Consider the following 23,188-nt stretch of genomic DNA (forward strand, 5'->3'; position numbering starts at 1 on the left):
TTTAAATTAAATCACATCAAACTGTTTTATATGCTTGCGTTTTATAGGCTCGTGAATTAATATTAACATTTGGTAGTATCTATCTGTGTAAAAAGACATTTTGAAAGGTGAAATACATAAGATCTCATTACAGAATCAGCATTAACAGGTGAAAATTTGCTATAGATTTTGATGAAGGGGAGCTCAATTTGGGGAAATTTTATCCTCTCCCCCCTCTAACAATCGATTCTCATTAATAGGTCTGTATTACAAAAGACTGTAATTGGTTATTATATTTTGAATTTAAGCACTAAAAACTTGTGGAAAAATTAGCATCATTTTTATTTACAGATATTCAGGTATTCACCCTGTGGCTCAAAAAGTCAAGATGCTATATTCAAACACACTGTTTTAATTCACTTACCAGATTTCATGGTTATCACCTTTTATATTTTAATTGTTTCTTGTAAAGGCACCTTTCCAAACAGATAATCCTTGACACACTCAGATCTCTGTAATTGTTTTCAATAAGATAGCATTATAATTAATTTGTAACACAGGAATCAGTCCCTTGATACCATATGAGGATGTGGATGTGGTCTTTTACTCTTATGAGCAGTTTAGAGTTTTCTGAGGATTCTTCTCCAAGTTTTCTGTTTCTTCCCTCTTGAAGTCTTTAATGAGTTTCTGCAACTTCTACTGGGTATTGGTGAGGATGATTCTTAAATTTTTTTAAATGATTACTTATTTTTGAGACAGAGAGACAGAAAATTACCAGGCGAGGGGCAGAGAGAGGGAGACACAGAATCTGAAGCAGGCTCCAGGCTCTGAGCTGTCAGCGCAGAGCCCCACACACGGCTTGAACTCGCTAACTGCGAGACCATGACCTGAGCCAAAGTCAGATGCTCAACCGACTGAGGCACTCAGGCGCCTGAGGATGATTCTTAAAGAGCTTTGTTTTTCTTCTTACAGCTTTACAGATACCATGATTCCATCTTTCTGAGATAGGATGTGGATATTTCAGGACATCCTTGTCCTGGGTTAAACCAAGGAGGTCAAATAAATTAAAGACAAATAAAGGAAAAGAAAGAAAAGGCCTTGGATACTCTCCTGACCCTAGAATTGAGGAATACATCTAGAAACCTCAGTAGCCTAGGGACAAGAATAGTACATTTCTGTTTCTGTTTGCTTGTTTGCTTTTTTTTCCCCTCGTGAGAGGAATAACGCAGGTAATAGAAAGTCAAAGAGGCACACAGGTTCAGTTTATGATTTATGCCTGAAACAACAACAAAGTCTTTTTGATCGGAAAACTTCCCTCGTACAAATTATAGCCAAACCTTCCTGAAAATGGAAGAAAATAAGGAAGAAAATATGAAAATAAGAACTTGTCCATGTCCCGTTGGCTGCCTGTTCTCTTCCTAGTGTGTGCATTGCTCAAATCCCACCTGGAGCATGACAATTTCTTATATATATATATATATATATGTCATATATATATATATGGCTATGAACTCAGTATCAGTATCTTGAAATATGGCTTATGTCATTTCATCAAGATCTGCAGGCAGGAGTAACTGAGAGAATGTTCTCACCCAGTTTCCGGTGTGAAGATCTTGAGCAAATGAGACATATGTCTACATTTCCTAGTCTTAGGGGGGTAGCAGTAGAGATGGTGAGAAATTTTCAGAATTAGAAATCCTTTGAAAATAGAGCTGACAGAATTTGCCGTTAGACTTAAATGATGTGTAAAGGGAAAAAGGGAAGAATCACTGATGACCACGTATTTGCCCATTACTGGAATATGGTGTACCATTGGTGAGATAGAGAAGATAGGAGGAGCTTGTTGAGGATGGTGAGGAATTAGGAGTTTTCGCACATGTTAAGTTCGAGGTTCTTATTGTACATATGCGGTTAAAGTCTCTCTCAGCAACAGAATGGACAGTTAATGAGTGAAAGGTTATATTCTCTTTCAGCAGTATGAAAGAAATGAAAGAGTTTGCATGTCTTTCCAGTACAGGCTTTGTGATGGATTGTCACTGGCATTGGGATTAATCAGCTGCCTTTATCAGAAGTCACCTCATGTCTCACAACTCTTCACCTATCCCAGCATGGCTGGTTCAGGACCTACCATAATCTGCCTGACTTGCATATCCTTTTTTTTTTTTTTTTAAGTTTATTTATTTACTTTGAGAGAGAGAGAGAGAGAGAGAGCGAGAGCGAGCACATGCATAAGCAGGGGAGGGGCAGAGAGAGAGAGAGAGAGAGAGAGAATCCCAAGCAGGCTCCACATTGTCAGTGCAGAGCCTGACTAGGAGCTCCATCTCATGAACCTTGAGATCATGATCTGAGCTGAAATCAAGAGTTGGATGCTTAACTGACTGAGCCACCCAGGTGTCCTGCATTTCCTTTTTTTAAAAGCATTTATCATTCTTTCAGTCTTATTAGAGTAATAAGTCTATGAGAGTAGGGACCAAGTCTGTCTTAGATAACTGATATAGCCCCAATATCTTAAATAATTCTTGATCCACATGAGATAGTCAATAAATACATGGATGAACAGAAGATTAGAGGAATACCAACTGAATCTCTCTCTATTTCTTTCTCTCTGTGTCTCTTTCCATTTGTATTTCCACCTCTATCTCTAGATTCATCTTTCTTTCTCCCTAGCAACATCTCTGTGTTTACCCCCCAGATTCTACCATCTGTTGGGCAGACCAATGTAGATGGTCTGGTACCTGGATGCCCCATGTTTAAAATATCCTTAGAGCTTATGATCTTTCTCTCTCAGAGTTCATATTATAGTCTTTAAAAAGACATTGGTAACTTCTCCCCAAGTAATGTGCTTACCAGAGATTAGTCATTGAATTGGGGTAATGAGATCTATAATTAACTTCTGGTCATGGGCTCACCTGAATGTTAGGGGAAGAGACATCACTTATTTGAAAATTTCAACAGTGTCATGAGAAGTCGTGGAGAAGCATGTACTAAAAGAAAGAGATTTAGCACAAAATAATAGCATAACCATCATATTAAAATAAAATCAATAAAATGTTCTATTTATAGAGAGCTTTAAATTATAGAAAGTATTTTGAAAAGCATGAATTCATTTAAAGACAATCCTCATAATTTTTATATCAACTGTCAAGTGATGAAACTTGATCAAGAGAATTTGAGTAACTTCTCACACAGCTAATAAATGTCTTTGGTGGGCATGAACCCAGGGCTTTTGAATCAATATTCAATATTCTTTCAGCTATAGTACACTGCTTCTGTAAAACACTCTGAAACTCAGTATCATTCCTAATCTTCCATTTTCTACCTTGGGATTAACAATAGCCCTTTGTGATTTTCTTGCCACTAACATTGTATCACCTGGGACCTTCTTTAAAGTTCCTTTTGCATCCAACACACTTGAGTTGCTATCCATAGCTACCTTGGTAATGCTTTCCTTCTTCCTGTCTCAGTGCCCAGTGTCTTTACCTTGACCCAGTCCCTGGAGACCCTGGATTCTTCTCCCTTCCTGGATCCAATCTCTATTCCCAAGTAGTCTTCTCCCCTTCAAATGTGAAAATTCATGTAATGTGACTCTAGATTCTTTCTGTACCAAGTCAGCATGACAAAAGTTTAGCAGTTAAGTCCTGAAAAGTGGAATCTTCTTTTGGAGTTTAGTAATAAGAGTAAAAAGTAGGTATGGGACAACAGCTTGAAGAAGTAGTAAATTTATCTCCTTATTTTTTATTTTTTATCTTCTGCCCTAAACCCCAGCTAAACTGGGCTTCTCTCTTTTCCCATAAATGTTCTGTGTGTGTACCCCATATTCTTTCTTCCAAAATAAGGTCACCACACTCTGCATGGAAGACTTCTCCCTTACTCACAACCCACAAACATAGCCAAATACTCTTCTTCCAGCACAGCTCATATTTGCTTCCTTCCATTTAAAGTTCACTCAGTACTTTTAAATCGAAAACAATTACCTTTGTTGTCCTCCTGCTTAATTGTTTTTTAAGTTTATTTAAAAGAGACAGAGAGCACCCAAGTGGGGATGGGCAGAAAATCCCAAGGAGGCTCCACACTGTCAGCACAGAGCCCAAGGTGGGGCTCAAACCCACAAACCGTGAGATCATGACCTGAGCCAAAATCCAGAGTCAGATGGTCAGCTAACTGACTGAGCCACCCAAGCACCCCACTCCTGCTTACATTTATCTTCACTTCTGCTCTTGGTCACTTTCTCACTAATTGTTATCTACTTTATTCTCCTCTCTTAGAGAAGAAGTTGTGGCAACATATACATTAATTCATCTTATATCCAATTTGGAGTTCCAGCAGTTTACAGGGGATATGTTTGGAATGACTATCATTCCTGTCACATTGCCTACATGCTTAATAAAGGGGAGAGGGTTGGGTCCATGGTTAAGAGCAGAAATAAATAAAAATTTTGTAGTGAAGTCTGAAAGTTGTCGACAGTTTTCCATACTGGGTAGTCTAGTGAGTATAAATTTCTAATCTGATGGTTTGAAATTGTCTTTGCTGTCTTCTCAAATTTTTTTTTAATTTGTTGTTTTTATTCACCTGCTTCCAGCATTTTTTTTCTTTAAGAGGAAGTATGCATTATGTCCACCTTCTCCAGCCCACATACATTTTTTTTCCATAATAACAGTATCAAAATACTTTTCTTTGAATCTTAGTAAGTTAGGAGATTTTACCATTTAAAAAAACATCACTTCGTAAAACTCACACTTTTCTTATGATTTACTTTTCTTCTTACTGTAATAAACCATTTAATGGTTTCTTCAGAGACGCCATGAGTAATAAATTTTAGTTTTTGTGTCTGAAATGTCTTAAATACTTCCTTCCCTTTGAATAATGGTTTATCTAATGATTAGTGTTTCATTCCACTTGTGGGTGTTTCTGTATTGTTTCTCTATATAATTATTATTCCTTCATAGGTAATCTTTATCTCCGGAAACTCTCAAATTCTTTTCTTGCTTGATATTCAACTCCCATTTAATGTAAGACCATCAAAATTCATGTTTTCCACCTGAGACTCATGGCTCTCCTATTTTGGTAAGGTGCTCAGCCAACTCTTTCCGTGAATATTTACTCTCCCCTATTCCTTCTTTTCTCTCCTTCAGGCATCCATCTAGAGCTTCTCAATCTATTCTTTACATCTTCTTATGCCTCTTAGATATTTTTAGATCTCATTTTTCTTAGCTTAATTCTCTTTTAATTTCTTTTTCTTACTTTCAAGTAACCAAATTGTCTCTTTATGTCCAATTTAGATTAAATATCTCTATGTTCTTAGAATTTACTCTTTCCCTCCCTTACCATATATGGTTTACAATCTTTTTTCTTTCTTTCTTTGAGATCTTTAAATATACATATTTAAAGTCTTGGGGTTTTTTGTTCTGTGTTGTTTTTAGGCTGGATATATTCTTAACATCGTATTTTTAGTTGGTTGGTGATTTTTCATGGCACGCATTTTATGCACAAACTTTAAAGTTTTTGTAAATTCATCAAGAAAGGGAGGCCCCTCGCTTCCTCTTCCTTACCCCTGTCTGTTTTGCTGGCTTTTCAGTCTCCTTCATCCACCCCTCTCTGGAGTGACCAGTGTAATACTACTATAGTGTAATACAAGACCTTGCATTGGAGGCTCAGGGCTCCAAGCCAGCAGATGGCTTGGTTGGGTTTCTTGCTGGTGGCTGTTTCTGCTTCCTTGAGTCATCTCTAGGTCTACAGATGTACAGTGGTTTACCGATAGGGCATCTCATTCAGCCTTATCTCCTGCAGTAAGCCTTCAAGAACAGGATATTTTGCATATGTGTCCAGCCTCTTCTGCTTCTTGCTGGTACTGGGCAAGTGGTGAATTTAAATGCCTCCTGTTTGCCAACTTAATGTGTTTCCATTTAAGTCCATGATAGTGCTTTATCTTGTACTGAGCATGGTTCTATCTTTTAAAATGTTTTAAAGCGTATTTTATCTCTTACCAGTGTATGTGTGTGTGTGTGCAGACAGCAGATTTTTATGTAAATTTACTCTATCATCTTCACTTGAAGTTATCTCATCGATTAAATACTTCCCTATCCATACACACAAACATTCACGGAAGTAGGTGAATGGGGTCATTGGACAAATATGCTGAGAATTAAAACTAAGATTTTCGTGGAGAAAATACTTATAGGGATAGGAGGGAAGCAAATCAGAGCATCTTTAATATGACCACGTATATAATTAAAAATATTTTTTAATTGTGCTAGTCATAGACCTTCATGTTATAAGAATCAGAAACTTTCGTGGGATTTACTTTATCTAATGAGGGTTTAAGATAAGGATGTTTGGGAAGAAATAACAGAATAGTTTGGTCTCACTGACATTTGGAATATTGCTCATGACTATTTTGGATACATCAGCTTCACTAGTAGCCCAACAACAGCCCAAACAGGACACCATTCTCTCTGGACTTCTCCAAATCTGCTTCTATGTCAAGGTACTCTGTTAATAAGTAATTGATTTCAACTTTTGCAGTCTGCTTCCTCCTGGATTTTAATGCCTCCTGGCATCTGCTTATGGTCTCCTTGTGCCTCTCTATTTCTACTGTTATAGAATAAATATTTGTTACTCCTGTAAAATGCATGTGTTGAAGTTTTAAACCTCCAACGATGTTTAAGAGGTAATTAGGTTTAAATGAGGTCATGAAGTGGTACCCTCATGATGGGATTAATGCCTTTATAGGAAGAAGAAGGAACAGGAGAGCTCTGTCTCCAAATGCACACAAAGAAGTCATTTGAGAACTCAATGAAATGGTGGTCAGCTGCAAACCAGGAGGGGAGCCCTTACCAAGAACCAAATCTAATGCCACCCTTACCTGGCACCCAGCCTATGGTATTTTGTTATAGCAGCCTGAGATAAGAAACCTTTAGGATCATGCCTTTCACTAAATCTTACCTACAGATTCCTAGAGAGGGAATCTGATGGATTACCACCAAGCACCATTTGGTATTGTGTCTACCCTTGAAGAGCAGAGTTCTTATTCTATACCATTTTGACACCAGTGCCTCAACTTTAGTGATCCCTAGTATAATCTTCTAGAATCAAGGGATCTAGAGCCATTTTGTACAAAATGAGGGTATATAGGTTTCGGTAGCCTTATGAGCACCTTGCCCAGACTTCTAAATTTAGTGACTTAGACTTTTTGTGCAAGAAAATGAAAAGTATTGCATTACCGTTTTTTAATAATTTGTCATTCGTTTGTAACAAGATTAACCAGATGCCCCTTCCTTCCTCCTGTAGCTTGCATGCATTAGTGTGCCCCAGTCCATACTCAGAGAAAGCACCATGGAAAACATAGCATGTCATGTCCTGTTGCATTCACGGGAGGATGTGCTGATGGCAGAGTAGCTGCTGCACTGGGAGATTCCTATTTTAATATAATTCACAATGCCCATTAACCATAGAAGTGTTACATGATGGGCTACAGTTCACATTTTAAACCATGCAAAGTAAGAATCTTTCTCATGGAGATCCTAGACTATCTTAATATGTTTATAATGGAGAGAATACCTAGAATTTAGATTTATAAAAACATAATCTAATATGATACTCAAGGAACAGGCTATGCTGTAAAAGCTAATTCTCTACCATGGCTTCAGCCAGGAAAATGTGGGTTCAATTTAGTAATGTCATAGGGTTGGAAGAAAAATCATTGCCGAGATGAAATTCACATTTGTGTGGAACAGTCCACTCCTTCAAGTGAGTTAATATAGAGGTATTTATGGTATGTCTTAGTAAGTCCATTTTGATTTAAAATACAGATGGAAATAAGAAAGGCAACTTCCAATTGTGGAGGCAGGCAATGTGCAGCAGTGAGTATGTCCAATTATCTGGATATTTTAGTAAAGTACCTATTATGGCGAGTGGGAGGATTGTCCTTTGGGTCCAATCACCCCGTTTTATTACCTTCCCTGAAAGGAATTCATGAGATAATTACCTGACTCTCTACTCAGAATTCTCTGGCTCTTGGAGAAGTGGGTAGGAAAGAGAGCCACATTCTTTTCTGCACAGCTGCCTCACCTCCATCCAGCCGCAGCTCTCCTTTAGTGTTGCAGAGAGGCAGCTGGCTGATATGTGTTGCAGCTAAGGCTTCCTTCCTACATTTGCCAGAAGCATTGAATCCTTCTTACCTGTGAATACAGTGCCAGCCTTTTCCACCTTTCTCTCTTAGATCATTTATGCCATTTTTCCCTTGCTCCTGACCAGCAATCACACTGGCCTTCTGGCTTTTCCTCTAACAGGTGAAGTGCATTTCAGTCTTGCTCTGGGACACTTGCTATTTCCCCTGATAGATGTGGGTTTCCTCAGACCTTGCATGGTCTACTCCTTCATTTCCAAATGAGAGTGGCCTTTCCTGATCCCAAATCCATCACTCTCACTCTCCTTACCTGATTTTTTTCCTCCAAGTTTCACACTTATTTCTTTCACTGCATGCTTCCTCTGTTTTCCCCTGCTAGAAGACCAGCTGCATGAGGCCAGGAATCTTGGCTGTTTTGTTCACTGCTCTAGTTCCAGCACCAAGAATAGTGCTCAGAATACATATAATTATTGAATGGTTGAATAAAATAGTGCATAAGCTGTATTACTTATTAAAATTAAGAATAACTGTTCATTTTTATCAGTCAGGTTCCTTATGAGGTATTTTTTTTCTAAACACTATATGCTTTAACTCACTCAATCCTGACAATATCAGAAAGGTTAGGTAATTTACCCAATGATGCACAGCATGTAAGTTGCAGCAAGAAGTCTTGCTCCAGAGTAAGGACTCTTTCTTCCTTTGCTGCCAACAATGGGGAGAGGTAGGTAGGTGTAGGGGGAGGCTGGGAAGGGAGGGAAAGATGTGGCTGTGTGGCCTGTGCCTATTGCGGTGAGCCAAATTTTCTATATGAAGTTATTCTGTCACTTTCTCCTTAGCATGATAAATATTCAGTAAGAGTGAGTTGATCAGTGTTACTTCGCTGCTGTGGTCCTAGTCCCCTTGGCGTGTACAATCTAAACACACACTGACGTTTAAGCTAGAATGAAGGCATACTAAGAGTAATCAATAAGTTTGAAATGCTTCCAACCAAGTAACTTCACTGTAATTATTTAGTCAGGGATGTGTACATGAAAAAGAAAATTTGGACTTCAGATTCACTATGTTAGACTTTGTGGTGGTAGCAGGATTCAAAAGACCCTGAATCTGCCTCTCATGAGGTGACCAGAAAATCATCACAAATAGACACAGATTGCATTTGACTCATACAGTTTTGAAATAAAAAATTTGTTCTCCTTGAGAAGGTTTATCCCAAATTATATTTTCACTTGCCTACAAATAGAAACAAATTTAGAAAAAATAAGCTGATTACTGTTTTTCTTGGCTTTAATATGATTTTTGCTTTTTAAAATAGCTTAGGGGCACTTAGGTGGTCAGTTGGTTGAGAATATAACTCTTGATTTCAGCTTAGGTCATGATCTCACTGTTTGTGCTGACAGCACAGAGCCTGCTTGAGATTCTCTCTCCCTCTCTCTCTCTCTGCCCCTCCCCTGCTCATGTTCTCTCTCTCTCAAAATAAATAAATTAATTAAAAAACAAACAAATAAAGTGAAGTGGCTTAAATTTGGAATAAGAAGCGGGCCCTGGGTGGCTCATTTTGGTTAAACGTCCAACTTCGGCTCGGATCATGATCTTGTGGTTTGTGAGTTTGAGCCCCACATCGGGCTCTGTGCTAACATCTCAGAGCCTGGAGCCTGCTTCAGATTCTGTGTCTCCTCCTTTCTCTCCCCCTCCCATGCTCATGCTCTGTCTCTCAATAATAAATAAACATTATTTTTTTTTTAATTTGGAATAAGAAAATGCCACTTTTTATCTTTATTATTTATCATCTTTCCATGATAAAAATAAAATAAACCTCTATCCAGGCTAACTAAGAAAAAGGAGAGAGGACACAAATTATTACTAACTCAGAAATAAAAGAAGGGAATAATTACAGATCTGTAGACATTAAAAAGATAATAAAAGAATACTATGACAACTCTATGACCATAAATTTGGTAACCTAGATAAAATGGACCAATTCCTTGAAAGATGAAATTTACCAAAACTCAAGATAGAAGAAATAGATAATATGAAAAGGCCTTTATTTATTAAAGAAATGGAATCAATAATTAATAAGCCTCCAAAACAGCACCAGACTGAGATAGTATCACTGGTGAATTCTACCAAATATTTAAGGAAGAAATGCCACCAATTCTCTAATCAATTTCTCCACCAATTTCTTTCAGAGGATAGAAACAGAGATCTCATTCTATGAGGTCTGACTTACCCTAATAACAAAATCAGGCAAAAAATATTATTAAAAAAGAGAACTACAGACCAATATTTCTCATGAATATATATGCAAAAGTCCTCAAAACATATTAACAAGTTGAATACAACAATGTATCAAAAAAATTATAAACCATGACCAGGTAAGATCTGTCCTGGATGTGTAAAGCTGGGTTCAACCTTCAAAAATCAATCAACACAATTAATCACATCAACAGACTAAAAATGAAAAATCTCATGACCAAATCAAGGGATGAAGAAAAGCATTTGATAAAATCCAACACCCATTCATGATAAAAACTCTCAGTAAACTAGAAATAGAGGTGAAATTCCTCAACTTGAGAAAGAATATCTACAAAAACAAAACTTACAGCTAAAGTCACACTTAATCTGAGAAACTCAAAGCTTTTCCACCAAGATTAGGTACAAGGCAAACATGTTCTCTATCATCAGTCCTTTTTAACACTGTGCTTCAAGTTCTAGCTAATGTAATAAGGAAAGGAAATAAAAGGTATACCAATTGGGAAGGAAGAAATAAGACTGTCTGTTCATAGTGACATGATCATCTATGTAAAATATATGAAACAACTGAGAAAATCTCCTGGAACAAATAAGCAATTATAGCAAGGTTGCAGGATACAGATTGGTATACGAATGTCAATTGCTTTCCTAAATAATAGTGATAAACAAGTGAAAATGGAAATTAAATACATAATATTATTTACATCTTCACCCCCCAAAATGAAATACTTAGGTATAAATCTAACAAAATATGTATAAGATCTATATCAGGAGAACTGCAAAACTCTGATGAATGAAATTAAAGAACTAACTAAATGGAGAGGTATTCCATGTTCATGAATGGGGAGGCTCAATATTATCAATATGTCAGTTCTTCCCAACTTAATCTGTAGATTCAATTGTAGTCTCAGTCAAAATCCCAGCAGGTTCTTTGTGGATTTCTACAAACTGATTCTAAAGTTTACATGGAGAGGCAAAAGATACAGAGTGGCCAACACAATATTGAGAAAGAAATATAAAGTTGGAGGACTGACAGTAATCTACCTCAAGGCTTAACCATAAGTCTAAATTAATCACGATAGTGTGGCATTGGTGAAAGCACAAAGAGATCAATGGAGCAGAATGGAGAACCCCAAAGTAGACCCATATGACTATAGTTAACTGATCTTTGACAAAGGAGTAAAGGTAATAAAATGGAGCAAAATGATTTTCCACAAATGGTATTGGAACAACTGGACATCAACCTGCAGAAAACAAGTTTAGACACAGACCTTAAACCCATCACAAAAATTAACTCAAAATGAATCATAGAGCTGAATGTAAGGTGCAAAACCATAAAACTCCTAGAAGATAACTAGGAAGAAAACCTAGATGACCTTGGGTAAAATGATGCCTTTTTAGGTACAACACAAAAATACCGTCCATGAAAGAAATAACTGATAAACGGGACTTCATTCAAATTAAAAACTTCTGCTCCATGGAAGACAATGCCAAGAGACAGAAAAGGCAAGCCACAGAGAAGACAAGCCAGAGCAAATACTTGCTAAGGCATATCCAATAAAGAACTACTATCCAAAATACACAAAGAACTATTAAATCTCAACAATAAGAACACAAATAACTGTATTAAAAATGGGCCAAAGACTTTAACAGACATTTCACTAAAGAAGACACACCGGTGGCAAATAAGCATATGAAAAATGCTCCAGGGGTGCCTGGGTGGCTCAGTCGGTTAAACATCCAACTCTTTTTTTTTTTTTTTTTTTTTTTTTTTTTTTTAAGCATCCAACTCTTGATTTCAGCTCAGGTCATGATCTCACAGTCGTGAGAACAAGTCCTGCATTAGGTTCTGTGCTATTTGGAATTCTCTCTCCCTCTCTCTGCTCCTCCTCCACTCACACTTGCGTGTGCTCTCTCTCTCTCAAAATAAATAAACTTAAAAAAAAAGAAAGAAAAATACTCCAGAGCAGATGTTATTAGGGAAATGCAAATTAAAACAGCAATATACAATTACCTACCTATTAAAAAGGGCCAAAATCTGGAACACTGAACACCAAATGCTGACAAGGATTTGGAGCAACAGGAACTCTCATTCATTGATGGTGGGAATGCAGCATCGTGTGGCGACTTTGGAAGATAGTTTGGTGACTTCTTACATAAGTAAACAGTCTTACCATATAATCCAGCAATTGTGTGCCTTAGTATTTCCCCAGATGAGTTGAAAATTTATGTTCACACATAAACTTGTGAATGGATGTTTATAAGAGCTTTTTTCATAATTGCCAAAATTTGGAAGCAACCAAGATGTTCTTTAGTAGGTGAATGGATAGATAAACTGTGGTACAACTAGACAATGGAATATGATTTAGTGTTAAAAAAGAAATGAGCTATCACGCTGTCAAAAGCATGGACTAAACTTAAATGCCTATTGCAAAGTGAAAGGAGACATTCTGAAAGACTAAACGCTGTATGATTCCACCTGTATGACATTATGGAAAAGACAAAACTATGGAGACAATGAAAAGATCAGTGGTTGCCATGGGCGAGGTGGATTGGAAGGAATGAATAGGCAAACCACAGAGGATATTAACTCAGTGCAAAGTTTTTGTATGATACCATAATAATGGATACATGTCATTATACATATATTGCCCATACTCATGGGCAACACCAAGAGTGAACCCTATTGTAAACTATGGACTCTGGGTGAGTATGATGTGTCAGTGTTGGCTCATCAGTTTTAGTAAATGTATCACTTTTGTGGGGGATGTTGATCACGGGGAGGCTGCACACTCGTGGGGACAGGAGTTTATGAGAAATATCTCTACCTTCCCCTAAATTGAGCTGTGAACTTTTACCTGTTAAAACAACAACAACAACAACAACAACAACAAAAACAACAACCCACTAAGCTTTAATAAAATTTTAATGAAGAAAATAAAATAAAATACATCTATTATTTGTGGTAGGGGTTGCTATACCACTATCATTTATGTTAATTTGCTGATCATTTGTTTAAAGATTTATTTTTGCATGTAAAAAAGAATAATTTTTACTGTGAAAGGACAGATCTCACAAAACTCATAGTGCTAGTTATCACAAGATCTAAGAAGCCTCTTAGAGCCAAAATATGATTAATTTTCCTTGCAAATAAATCAAGTGAATTTTGTCTTCCTTATTTGTTTTATTAGCTTATTAAGTAGCATGTATATAATAAAATAACAAACTAAAAATCTTATAATCTCTTTGTTCCATCAAAATATGTGTATTTCTTAATGTTTACCAAATGATTTTATGCCTTAAAAGTAAAATTAAAAAAAAAAAAACTTTGTGGAAATATTTTTTACTTTCTCTTTTTCAAATGAATCAAATGAGGGGCGCCTGGGTGGCTCAGTCTGGTTAAGCATGTGACTTTGGCTCAGGTCATGATCTCACAGTTTGTGAGTTTGAGCCCTGTGTTGGGCTGAGAGCTCAGAACCTAGAGCCTGCTTCAGATTCTGTGTTTCCCTCTCTGCTCCTGCCCTCCCTCTCGTTCTTCCTCTTTCTCTCTCTCTCTCAAAAATAAAACATAAAAAAATAAAAAAAATAAAATAAGATAAAATAAAATAAAATAAAATAAAATAAAATGAATCAAATTAGGTAAGAACCAAAGTTGCCCAAATTAGATATCCCCTGCCTTAATTTTCAAATCCTTAATTTTAGGAAAGACTCATTAAACAGACGATTAATGTCAACAGTTCAGTTATTATCTCAGTGGTTATAGAATTGTTTTCTCTTCTGTACCAGGTTTTCCTGCTGAGTCAGGTCCGGGAGCAGCTGTTTTTGTAGCAACTTGGCTAAACTTAATCAACATTTTTTGAATGCCTACCTTGTTCAAGGAACCATGGTACTAACTAAAGAAAAAAATAAGACTTCATCTAGGATGTGGTCTCATGAGCCAAATGTGATAAATACTTCAATGACTATGATTCAAAACTGGCCTAATACTGTTCATTGTTCTGGACCCACTTTAAGTCATTTTTTAATTTTAATTATTTTAAATAAGTTGTTTTCCTTTTTTTTAAGTTTTTTTTTAAGTTTATTTATTTATTTTGAGAGAGAGAGAGAGAGAGAGCATGAGTGGGGGAGATGAGGAGACAAAATCTCAAACAGGCTTTGCACCACCAGCACGGAGCCTGATGCAGGGCTTGAACTCACAAACCTGGGCCAAAACCAAGAGTCAGTCGCTTAACTGACTGAGCCACCAGGCATCCCTAATCTATTTTTATTACTAATGTAAAACATTTATACTAATATTTTAGCCAATTATCCTAATATGTGAATAGGTGCTTAAAAATAAGCCAATATTCTAATTACTAGGGGATAAATAGGTGACTGAAAAGAACGCTGTCCAGGGTAAATGTTTCTGCTTAGGATAAAGGAACCTGAATTACTCTATCACAACTGATCAACAAGCACACTTTGAAAGAGGCTTCATAAAGACACGAAATCAAATCCCTTTCTAACAGCTTTAATTCAGCAAAATAAAACCAGAAGAGAAAACGAAATGCCCTTATGAAACATTTAACAATGCAAAGCAGAAATTTTAGGTAGGAGCTACCTAATAATTTAGAAATAATGGAAAGTTCAGAAATTCTAGAAAATAATAATCTTGATATTAGATAATCAAAGAAGGCCCTTATATACCCTTATTTTATAGTATAAATTTATATAAAAGACACCCATTTTTTCCACGTCAGTACAAAACTACTATATTTAGTCTCAAAAATGCATGATTTTATTTAAAAAAAAATTTTAAACCTCCACTAAAAACTGCCTTTAGATCTAAATACCAAGTTATCCAACACAGGAGAAATGTAAAATTTTCCTCGGTTCAATGGTTCAAGAAAATAGGTGGATTTAGGGAGTTTATATTGGAAAAGAGTAAATGGAGCTATGCATATTTGAAGGGCAGTCCCATGGAAGAAAAAATATACTTATTTTTGTCCCTCCAAAAAAGCAGTACTGGCAATAAACTAAAGGACACACAGGCTTTGCTTCAACTTAAGGACAGTTGGAACAACTGGAGCGGTAGAAAAATGAGAAGGTCTGACTCCCAGCAAGTGTGAGTGCTTGACTGCTTGAAATAGAAACAGATGCTAAATAACTCTCTAGTGGAAGGTCTGCGGGCAATAGGATGACCTGGTAGGCAGAGCCTTCAGAACTGTGAGAAGTACATTTCTGTTGTTCGTAAGCCATGAGTTGGTGGTAGTTTATTATAACAGCCTGAATGGACTGAGGCAGTATTGTAGACATCTTCCTCAGCTCTGATTAGAGCTCTGAACGAGCTTGAATTCGTACATCTATCGCTTGCCGAGCCAGTTCCTCCAGTCCGACCAGGTGGGATCCTTCGTGGATCCGCAAGGTCTTTTAGAGTTCCCAGGAAGAGACGAAAACCACTAGTTGGAGTGATGGAGCTTTACTTCAAGGTGAATTATCATCTCAGGACGTTGTCCATTTAGGTCCCCTTTTCCCAACACTGGGATGGGTTTCTGCCTCCCCAAAGAATTGAGAAAGATGCTTTTCATTGTTGAGGACAAGTAACATGAGCTTGATAGCCTGCCTACCTCCATTCACTGAGCAATCATGCCTCCCAGATAGACGGTATGATCTGACTGCCTTGGCACCATTCATGACGGTGAAGCTTCTGTATAGACAGTACACTGCTGTTCTCCCTAGTCAGCAGGCGTCTCTTCTGTCTTGTCTTTCATAATCTCCTGACTAGGTTCAGTGGCCCAGTTATGTTAGGTAGACTTAGCACTAGGACTCCAGTGCTCTAAGGGGCTCTAAGGCTGTTTTGCTTTGCTCCTCTTGATACTAAACAGAGAAACAAAGAAGCAAAACACTGTGACATATACAAGTTTAAAACATGGGTAGAGATCAAAATGACATATTTGATCAATCTGGAAAGAGGTTTCAGCTTCAGAAAGAAAATGTATCTCCCAACAGCTTTTAAGTTTTTATTGTAGTGCAAAATCAGAATCTATACATAGTTTTTTGAACTATTACAAGAAAAAAATAGATGGTCGTTCTACAACCATAAAAAAAGATGTTATGGATATTATTTTTCCATACCCAGCTTTGGGGAAACTTTTCACATTCAAATTATGAAACTAATCAATAAGCATTAGAAGTGCACAGAGACATTTGTACAAGCTTGCAAGTGGCTGAGTGTAGCCATAGTCCGTGTTACTTGCAGATAGCAGGGGCAGACATGGAGTGCCACTCTGCTTACCTTCAGGACTGTTTTAAAGGCTGGCTAATCATACAGAGAAAGACAGATACCATATGGTTTCACTCTTATGTGGATCTTGAGAAACTTAACAGAATCCCATGGGGGAGGGGAAGGAAAAAAAAAAAAAGAGGTTAGAGTGGGAGAGAGCCAAAGCATAAGAGACTCTTAAAAACTGAGAACAAACTGAGGGTTGATGGGGGGTGGGAGGGAGGGGAGGGTGGGTGATGGGTATTGAGGAGGGCACCTTTTGGGATGAGCACTGGGTGTTGTATGGAAACCAATTTGACAATAAATTTCATATATTGAGAAAAAAATAAAAAATAAAGGTTGGCTAATGTCTTTAAATTGACTTTTTATTTATTTATTTTTTTTATTTTTTATTTTTTAAAATTTTTTTAACGTTTATTTATTTTTGAGACAGAGAGAGACAGAGCATGAACAGGGGAGGGTCAGAGAAAGAGGGAGACACAGAATCTGAAACAGGCTCCAGGCTCCAAGATGTCAGCACAGAGCCTGACGCGGGGCTCGAACTCACAGACCGTGAGATCATGACCTGAGCCGAAGTCGGACGCCTAACTGACAGAGCCACCCAGGTGCCCCTAAATTGACTTTTTAAAGCAAACTAAAAAAATCCCCATAAAAGCAGTAAGCATCATGTGTAACATCCAAAGGAGGGGGAGTTTGTTTATTTCTCTGTTTCTTTCATCTGCTTTATTTCATTTGTTTCTACTTCCTGTTTCTTTCACCATCTGAATGAAGTTCCGTGGGACCAACCAAATATTTGTTTATTTTGAAATGTTCAATGAGCTCATAAAAATAGAGCGTGATGGGGTTTTCTTCTGAGAATCAATGTGTGTCACTGTTGGCCTGGGATATGTCTGCTTCATGGCAAAAATAAAACACAAGATTACCAGTCAAGAAGAGGAAGAAAATTGGAGAGGGCCTAAATACGTTCTCTGTAAAATGACTCCACATCGCAGAAAGACAATTTTTGATAGACATAACTAGGATTTAGGGGCCAGTTTGGGTAGGTATTGGCATTGCAAAAAAATTCAAGTTGTAAAAAATATTCATATGCTCTATAGAGGAGCATATTGTTCTAAGTAAGAGATAACCATTTAGATACCTTGCCATTCTCCTTTCTCCAAAGTCATGAATCGTCATTACATCTTTCTACTGTTGTCTAAGTTTAGACTTGAACAGGTGGAACTGATTCTGTCTGATTGGCCAACTTTAGTCTGTGGCATTATATGTGATTTCTGAGAATGATTTTTAAATTAGCGGAATAGTTAGCCTTTAATGTATAACCAATAGTAATAAGAAACACTAAATGTGCAAATCAAGTTTATTTCTTTAAAATGCTTATCCAATTTTGTTTACCTTTCTGGAAGAATTTTAGAAAAAAAGGAAGCATTATAGCCTGTTTTAAAAAAAAAAAAGAAAATTAAAAATTCATATGATAAAAGGAAAACAGTGTTAATGTTGAATTCAGCAAAATAAGTGATAACAATTTAGAGTAATTACTCTTGTTATGTATTATTATTTACTATATCACATTAACTGTGTATGCTATTGAAATACAACAGTTAAAATGAGAATATGATCATTTATGTAAATAATTATATACTTATCAAATATCTTATTTTAGTAAATCTCAAAAATTCAGTAATTTGTACCAGTCGTTTTATTATTATAGCCTTTTGAAACTAAGGTACTATATAAGTGACATAGTAAACACTTTTCTGGATGAAAATGATCTCTAATAATGGAAGTGGTGAGAAAGTCCATGAATGAATACACATATATTTAATGTGTGAATCTATTGTTATCCCAAACTTTCCACTCTATCCTTTATTTTATTTTCCACAGCCAGAGCTCCCCACTATCACTTTCATTGCAGTTAACATGAAGAGTTCAGAGGCATAAAGAGTTCAGATTAAATTCAATAGCCTGTTAAATTCTCCAAGCGCAATGGTCAGGAAAAAAGGTGGGGAGGGACACATAAAGGATGTAGCAGTTCAGAATCAGAACTGACATTTACCAAATAGCTAAGACTCAAACCTCCTTTGTCTGTAAAGTGCTAGAACAGATGATCAATGCAGTCTAAGTTCCCTGTGAATGAATTCAGCCAAATTGATCAATTCAATGGCCTCATATGTAATATTAAAACAAATATGTACATTGAAGCATGGATTTGGAAATTGCTTCCACAGCAAGGTATCCCTTGCTCCAATAGCATTTTGAAGCTATGGTTGATACGAAGTACCAGCTGTGTACCATCCGCCACTTGAGGCATTCGGAAAGATTTCTGATCCCCACAAACACCTCCTCCAAGTGCGTGCTTTTTAGCCTTGTTTTGCAGAAGTTCAAAGGGACTCAGTCAACTTCTTGAGGTCAAAAGGCTAGTAAGTAGGACAGGTGGAATTTTAACCTTGCTGAGACTTGAAAGCCCCAATTCTTGCTACTATATAGTGCTGCCTCCTAGTTTTAAAGCAATCAAACTGTTGGTCCAATTTTGGAATTAGGCATATTTTTCAAATAATTTATTGTACTACCTAGGTCCATTTTGGGGATAAAAGGCTAAGGGGGTGGATTCAGGAATGTTCTTTATAAGAAATTGAAAACCTGCTTGTCAGGTTACAAAAGTACAAATAGAGCAGACATAAATTTTTGCCCATGTTATTCAGATGAAATACTTACCCTGTTTTTGTAGGTTATGAGCTTTGTGACTTAGATGTTATATTAGAAATGTAGAACCAATGTGGTAATAACTTCAAACTGAGATGTCAGTTATTTAGACATCTGTTTTCTAGCTATGTTTTAAGATAAAATTATTTAGTTGCTCTTGTAGAATGAAGACCCTACAAGCATCATGAATTTTATGGGTATCTTGATTCTAGTTATAACAGTGCTTCATATCAGAGGCCTTCTTTCCAGCTGTTAGTGAGTTTATTTAAAGTTCAAATTCTATTTAAGTTTCTTCGCATAAACATTAGCTTGTCAAAAGAATATTTAGATGCTCTAGTTGAATGTTTGTGTCTCCTCAAAATTCATATGTTGAATCCTACCCCTCCAGGTGATGGTATTAGGAGGTGGTGATGAGGTCATGAACCCTTATTTTCAGATTGAGTTGCTATGATTTGATAATTGATTCAATGAAATAATGTTTCATCTTATTAGTTGAGCCTGTGAAAACAAGAACAGTGTGTAGTTAAGGCCTTGAACCTCAGAGTCTACCAGTGTCCCAGTTTTGCTACTTACTTGCTGAGCGTCATTGAGCAAGTTAATTCCCAGCGACTTGCATACTGGACGTGTTACAGCTCCCACGCTGCTGTCGATGACTTTTAACATTCATTTAGGAAGGAGGTACAAATTGGGAAGAGGCTACCACAAGAGTGGAGGAATGTTGCGATGTACAAGATGCTATTTTGTTGTTGAAATGAATAATCTCCCTCAATACAAGCAATATCCCCAAACATCTACTCATTTCCTAAGTAGATGGCCCTGAAATTCCAATTTTTATAAGCCTGTTTTTTTAAGTGCCCCTAACTAAAGTTTTGTTTGTTTGTTTTATTTTACTGGGTATTTCCTAAGGGCTATACTTTTGGACATAGGATAGCAACTGTTTCATCACCAAATTAATTATGTAAGAAAAGCAGATGCCTTAAAAAAATCTTAGGAAAATAAGAATAGGTCGTAAGTGCATTGGGCATTTTTTCCTTTCGGAACATTAAAACAAGGTGTTTGACAGAATGACACATGATAAAAACATGTTATTCAAGTGATTTGATACATGATGATTGGTTGAGAAAGGATTCTTGTCTAAATGCTGCCTCTCTGGATGAAATGATTATAGAAATTGCTGTGATAGAAAACCATGAGTTCCTCAGCTTTATTTATGTAATTCCTTAGTTTTTATATGTAATGCATATATATACAACCACGAATACCAAGCATAATGTGAAAATGGTAAATTTTGAAGGCATTCTAACATATAGTCTTGCTTAAATACACTTTTTAATGATTTTAATCCTGCTCACACTTGAAAGACCCAATTCTTGCTACTATATAGTGCTGCCTCCTAGTTTTAAAGCAAAGTTGTTGGTCCTATTTTGGAATTAGACATAATTTTCTTTCTTTCTTTTTTTTTAACGTTTTTATTTATTTTTGAGACAGGAAGAGACAGTGCATGAACAGGGGAGGGTCAGAGAGAGGGAGACACAGAATCCGAAACAGGCTCCAGGCTCCGAGCTGTCAGCACAGAGCCCGACGCGGGGCTCAAACTCACAGACCGCAAGATCATGACCTGAGCCAAAGTCGGCCGCTTAACCGACTGAGCCACCCAGGCACCCCGGAATTAGACATAATTTTCAAATAGCAATAGCACTGTTGGACTTTATTTTGTTGTCATAATATGGGAAGATTGATTTAAATGACTCTTCCTATTTTTTTCCTCATTTTTGTTTCCATATTGACAAAAGATGGGGTATCTTACGTAAGAAATAGGAACAAAAGTGAAAAATTATATTTCATATCATTATCTATATCTGAAAGATTCTTATTTATTCACTTGCTTGACATTCTGGACCTCTCTAGACACTTTGTAGTAAAATTGAAATTGCAATTACTTTCAATTATTTGTTATGCTAATTATCTTTATAATTGGGTCACAATTCCTGAATGGCCTGCATAAGTCATATCAAATGTATAATTATATTAATTTTATCTCTATTAGTGTCTTTTATTAATTAGTTCCATAATCACTGAACAGTTAATTAGCCTTACTAATATAAAATAAATATTTTAGAATCAAATCAGACTAGAGATATTATTACTGTTAAAACAAAGAATACTGTCATTAAATTCTGAATTTTCTGATGACATTTCAGAATAAAAATCAAAATTTTTAGAGTATGTATTTATTTTCAATTACAAACATTAGTGCTCAAACCAGAGCATGAAATTCTCCAAAAGAAAAGCCAATAATTTTGATATCAATGCACTATAAACAAATTCAGTGATCATTGCAAGAGATCAATCGATATGCACATTGGAAAAAATAAATTCTAGACTAAGATAGTTATATTTTACAAAACAGTATTTATATTCCCTAGTAAGTCACTGAATGTATTTCTTCTTGTAGAGTATTATGCCAGAAGATGAATTTTCCTAGTATATTTATGCCTTATTGGCTTTTCCAATTATGCAGGCATTTGTATTCAGTGTTGTTCCTTCCTAAGAATTTTAAAAAGATTGTTAATAAAAGAATGCCTTTATCTTTTCTGTTCTAATCTCTTCAAGGACGCCACATACTTAACATTTTCTAAATGGATCTTGTTTGCCAGATCACCAACTTGCTTGTCAGAAAATTTTATTATGCTGCCCAAATACTAATAAATATGGCAGCTTAATATTGAGTCATTTGAAAAACATTTATTATCGAAGGTTATATTTATTTCACAGGGTTATGCTAAAAACAAACTTAAGCCAAGCTTTCTGTCCCACAACAGGCTTAAAACATAGAAAAGATCTGAAACTTGGAGACAGTGGTAAAGTAAGACTGACTCAATTAGCGATTGTTTATTGCCTGTTGTGGGTACATCAGTGCTACACTAAAGCATGGAGGAAAGGGGAACCGTGTTTGTATGTTTAAATGTCTTGTATTCTCCTGTCCTTTATTGGAACATGGAGAGTTACCTTTATGGGGAAGTCAGATCATAAAATCCCCAGTTGGTACAGCCTTTCTGTTTGATGTAGAAGTTCTCTAAGCTCACCTTTCTTAGGCTATAACCTCAACACACAGTGGTTTCAGATTTCCAAGTGAATCTTCTCAGATTTTCCCTGTCCTCTTTCCACCAACCCTCCTAAGTAGATGGAACTTGGTAGGGTTTGCTAGGACTTCCTTTATTTACTCCTCCCCAAAATGTACAACATTATCAAGAAGGATTGCTATGAGGCAGCCCGTGGTTCATTCCTTAATGCTGGTTCCATGACTACTAGCAATTTCTCACGTTGTGATAGTGCACATCACTGGCAATGTTTTCTCAGTTGCCATCAGCAGAGAGAGCCCTACTAAAACATTACCTCTCTCTGATATAAAGTAATACCACTCATGATTTGGGAATTTCAGTATACCTCATAATTCTGCTAGTTACTGCAACTGAATTCCAATTATTCCAAATTTTGTGTAACGGGAAAAGCAAAGAAAGGAACATAAGCCATCTGACTAAGGCAGCAAGACACATTATCTCTCCCAGTGCTATAGCATGAAAAAGTCTGACAGTGTTGAGTTTGTTTTTAACTACCAGAGAATGGGAGAGAGAATGGCTACATAGAGAAGGACTCAGCAATCTCACAGATGCTTCCAGGGGATCTGGGAAAGAAGGGTGGTCTTCTATCAGGTACATATGTGAGGCAGGCTTCTGTTTTAGTACCGTAAGGGGTCCCTGATTAAAGGAAGGAATGGCTAAGGAAGGAACAAAAGTTTTGGCAGTTTTCCAAAAGGGTGTTTTGGCTCCCCACACAATCCCATTTTTCAACCTGTTAGAAATCAGCACTTT

General features: G+C 36.6%; 1 protein-coding gene across 1 annotated transcript in view; it reads left to right on the plus strand.

Moving 5' to 3' along the window:
* The window catches only part of CF2H8orf34 (chromosome F2 C8orf34 homolog), a 402,422-nt gene that overhangs the window by 274,038 nt on the left and 105,196 nt on the right, over nucleotides 1-23,188 (plus strand).

Source organism: Prionailurus viverrinus, chromosome F2 (genome assembly GCF_022837055.1).
Source record: "Prionailurus viverrinus isolate Anna chromosome F2, UM_Priviv_1.0, whole genome shotgun sequence".
Taxonomy (NCBI): domain Eukaryota; kingdom Metazoa; phylum Chordata; class Mammalia; order Carnivora; family Felidae; genus Prionailurus; species Prionailurus viverrinus.